General features: G+C 40.9%; 1 long non-coding RNA gene across 1 annotated transcript; it reads left to right on the forward strand.

Annotated features, from left to right (window-relative positions):
* Window positions 1-968: 968 nt before the first annotated feature.
* LOC143485316 (uncharacterized) lies at window positions 969-2,370 on the forward strand. Its single transcript, XR_013122839.1, has 3 exons — window positions 969-1,017; window positions 1,167-1,380; window positions 1,731-2,370. It is a non-coding gene; the product is annotated as an uncharacterized LOC143485316 (long non-coding RNA).
* Window positions 2,371-4,990: the final 2,620 nt, after the last annotated feature.

Genomic DNA, 4,990 nt, shown 5'->3' on the forward strand with positions numbered 1-4,990 from the left:
ACGATGAACCCTCATACAAGATGAACCATCATACAAGACGAACCATCATACATGACGAACTATCCTACGAGATGAACTATCAAACACGATGAACTATCCTACGAGTTGAACTATCCTACAAGATGAACCATCAAACACGATGAACTATCCTACACAATGAACTATCCTACATGACGAACCCACATACAAGATGAACTATCATACAAGCATCAATGCTTTGCTAATGAATCTTGGGCACTCGTGGTCTGATACACATGATCCAGGACCAATCCCTGTGCTTCTCTGCATACTGATTGTTAATGTGAATCTGCTGCTCATCACAGAAACCCCAGAAGGGGAAGTAGCATACTGCCTCTACATGTACAAGACAGCAGTGAGAGACAAGCTCCTGACAGGTCAGACGTTTCTGCTGTAGAAGACAACAAGCAAACACACACACACACACACACACACACAAACAAAGCTACGTATTGCTCTAAAAAAACTCAACATGGCAGATTCAGACCTGTCAGTTTTCCAAATCAACAAAGGTACTCAGCTGCCCCTGAGTCAAATTTAACAGCTGCACAAACTTTACACTACCTTTACACATGCTTCACACAAACATAACAGCCTGTGCCATGATGCCTGCTAAATCTTTACTGTTTATGTTGCTATGAGAAACACCACTTAAATAATTACCTTCAAAATTATCTTGTAAATTGAGTGATATTGTATTAGGCTATTTTACATAAGTTGTCTTCAAAGGAGGAAAATACATGAAGAGTGTTGAAGTAAACTGAAGTAAAAAAACTGAGATATCGCTACTTTAGTACTATAAGAGTTGATGGCAATGTTCATATGTCATTTAAAAAGTACGGAGTTTTTAAAATACTTATTAATAAAGTCGTGATTACAATTAATTAATGATTAATGACAAGATATATAGAGCCCTGCATGGCACGTACAGGATTTCACACTGAAGACAAGTTATATACAACACAGCCCTAGGAAACGAATGGCAGTTATGCTCACCTTGTGCGTGGTTGTAAATTTTGGTCTTGTATAAATTGACGTTCGTTAGACTTTGACTACATGGTCGTAATGTTTAATTATCGCTGTCATATGAGCCCGTTTCTGGTACCCTGTTTTTCACCCCGTGTACTCGTATCGTCTTCCCTGCCCAGTGTGAAGCACTGAAACACGTGGCGACCTGTGTCTCGTCTTTAAGGCCGGTCTATTTTGGCCAGTACGGTCCTGTAAGGCCTCTTTTATGGCCCTGTCACATTGTTGTCAACACCGAATAGACTGAGGCGTAAATTCTCCTGACTGGATCTCGCCTGTGCTGTCAATTTATTTCACCCGGCGTGCCGAGCAGTTATCAATATGCAGCAGCCCAAGGTGAGTACTGTAGTTATTCTGTCAACTGGCAAACGACTCATTTATCACCACTCCGAGATTTAAGTAGCAGCACTTCCATAAAGTTGACAACGTTTCACACTACACGAAAATCTTTTAATTAGTTAGGGGGGCTATTTTAGACAATTAATTAACTCCGTAGTTTTCTACACATGGTGGTCATATTGAAATATTCAAAAGATATGCACAACCATATTCAAAAATGCTTTTTATTTGTATATTATACCATAAGGTATTTCCTCATATGCTTTCATTGCATCCATAACAAACACGCATAGAAGTCATGCTGTTACCCACGTGTCATATCTTAATTGCCTACCTTAATTGCTTAGTACCCGATCCGGAGAAACGGACGTTATCCAGATCAGCAGCACGACACGCCACTTGGACGCCAAGTGCACGTGTGCGAGTGAGAGGACCGGACAGAGATCCGGATCAGTAACGCTCAGGCTGACAGAGCCGCCGCGGGGGTGAAGGTGCGCGTTATTTACCGCAGCTCCAGTGCGTCTGCCCGACTCTTCAACACGGCCGGGCCAGCTGATACTCCCTTACTCTCAAAATAACGCCTGGAGGAATTTTACACTCGTACCTAAGTTATGCGATTCCAGTGAAAACAGCTTTTTCGAATTCCATTTAGAGAACAAATGAGATTTTGGTCTGAAGTGAGTTCAATAAGTATTGTATATTATTTCGGTTGTTTGCCATATGTTTATTACAGTAGGCTATAAGTGAATAACAAACACCAGCTTTCGGTTTTAAGACTTTTACCTTTTTGTGTACTTAACTAATCTTACGTCCCATATTTATAAGATAGGGACCCTTGGGGTCGTGTTTGATTATTATATTTCCTGTTCGTGTTTAATGCATTTCCCGTTAAGGTCTTCCGTCATACACCATTTCACACATCTCACGTCTCCTTTAGCTCAGGTTTTTTTCCCTGGGAAGATGCCCCATGGAGTTTTGAACACTGTGATGTTTATTATTTAAGTATTTATTGAAAAATACGTTGTCTGTTGTTTATTGCCATTGTCCAGATTCAGGGAATTATCCACCGAATATATATAATAAAACTTTTCTTTCTCCCATTTTGTGCTCTTAATACTTCATTATTGTAATGGAATCCATACTTGATAGGATCGTTGGTAGTCTGTTCAGAGCACGGATTTTATTAATTTACTGTCTCGTTCAAAAGAATCTTTGATTCCTTTTTATATCTCAGTAGATCAGTTCCTTGATGTCTGTACACACACACACACACACACACACACACACACACACACACACACACACACACACACACACACACACACACACACACACACACACAAAATGGATTGATCAGAGATCCTCAGCAAAGCCCTTGATCTTGGTTCATTTAAATATGTTGTGGATTTTTTTAACAACAAACAGAATATGAAAAGCAGATTTATCAAATATAATAAAACATAAATGAGCAGTTTTATTATTTAAAATTTTTTAAAATAATCACTCTTTTTCAATGAAAATGAAAATTTTCTGCTATTATCATACTTCAGAAATAACTCAGGAGCGAACAATTCTCATGCTTTTAACTTCACAGCTGATTGTGAAGCATTTATTCACTACACGGTATGATAAATCCAACAAATTATATAGAACAAACATATCTATGGTAACAATCTATGTTAAGATTGCATCACATGTAAACTCTAGTCAAAATATTGGTGCGGTAATTATATGCTAAGCACGCTGCAACTGCAAAACGTGTCCAGTAGATGGAGACATTTGGTCAGGTTTGTGCTTGCAGTCGTGTTTTTAACATTCAGACATTCCATTACTTCTCCTCTATGTGGAGTGACTATAATATAATATGACTATACCAGTTGCAGTTGTCCTCTAATACTCATTTAATAGAAACATTTAATACTTCTCACACAAAGGACAAAAGTCTAGAAGAATAAGAAAAATGATAAGCACACTGATAAGGTTTCAGGCTTTTATGAGTCCTTCCTTGTTCTTACTGATCTAGGATTAGTAAGGCCTTCCTCATCACAGTGGTCCACACTCATCCACAAGGCCTTGACAAGGCGTACAATCTACAAACTCAGCCCACATGTTTACTGACAACGATTCTTTAGTACAGGCTGTATTTTTATACACACCCAGTGCTGATTTTGCAGAGAGGGTCGCCAATATGTGTCACACCTGCTGCAGTTGTCTGGACACATGTAGGTTCGAAGCTCAGAGCAGCCATGAATTCTGCCCTCCGGTGATGATTCTGAGTTTGAGTGAAAAAAATAATAATAACCCGGAAATATGGAGCCAGGAGCTGAGGTGGAGAATGTCAGCCCGGTGGGTCTGCTCCATCGATCGGCTTATGTGTCTGGGTCGCCTTTATCTTACTTTCGATCTGCTCGTACGTTGGTCCTGGGGTGAGAATGATCGGCCGGGCGTTTGTGCTTTGATAAGGTACACTGTCAGAGAAGCCCTGGTTCCCGGGTCAGGGTGCCGGTGCATTTGGTAGTATCTTGTTAGGATACTGTGAGTTATAACAAGGTCCATTCTCAATCCAGGGTTAGTCTAGCAATCAGACTCCAGCCAAGTTCACTGTGAAATTGTATTAGATCTCATAGTGACCGGTAACCAAGACTATTATAAAAACAAAAGTTCCGTAACAGGTCCTGTGGAGAGCCCAATTCCAATTTGCTCAAACGATTTATGCAATAGTGATTGTCTGAACTGTCATGCCTTAATTTATTTGTGTATTTTGAACTTATCAGTATTAGTTATGCAACCAAATTAAGTTAATTGGGAATTCTTATCTGGGACAAAATGTCCTCTCATAAGCCTTTGCTAATCAGGCAAAAGCCTCAGCAATGCAAGCCAGTGAACGAAGCAAGCCTCGATTTTCCAACCTTATTAAGATTTCTGCCCCACAGATCTATTCGGAGTCCATTTCCAGACCAGAACAGCGGCCAGTGTCAGTCCATGGTAATTAACCGTCCACTTGAAATGAGCTTGATGTCATTTGCTGTGTGTATTTTTGGTCCTGAGAGTTCTAGTTGGATTAGCACAATGCAGTGTGCTGGTGCCCAGATCTCTTGAAGGCCATCTGTGAGAGTGAGAGGCAAGGCTAGATTACCGTGCTGATGCTGTTTGCGAGACCACCGTTTGGCAGAATTCACCCACATCTGAAGGAATGTGCACGCACGCACACACACACACACACACACACACACACACACACACACACACATACACACACACACACACACACACACACGCACACACACATGCACACACACACAAATGAAAATGCTAAGTTGCCTGGGAACCTGCTCTAGTTCTTGAAGCAAGATATATGACAAGCCATTACTGCACTAAGGTACTGAGGCCTACGTCCTGTGAGCGCAGGCACAGTAGTTCACGTCAGTCTGGGTTCGTAAGCCCTGAGCGCCACATCGGTGGAATGGTAATTAAACTTGGTAGTTTAATTAGACCTGGTAGTAATTAAACTTGGTAGTTTAATTAGGGTAAAAGCCTCCCTGTTCAGCAGTGTTCTCATGGGGCCAGGGCCACACAGACAGTAGAACAGTCTTCAGTCTGCTCTCCT

The sequence above is a fragment of the Brachyhypopomus gauderio genome, chromosome 21 (assembly GCF_052324685.1).
Source record: "Brachyhypopomus gauderio isolate BG-103 chromosome 21, BGAUD_0.2, whole genome shotgun sequence".
Lineage (NCBI taxonomy): Eukaryota > Metazoa > Chordata > Actinopteri > Gymnotiformes > Hypopomidae > Brachyhypopomus > Brachyhypopomus gauderio.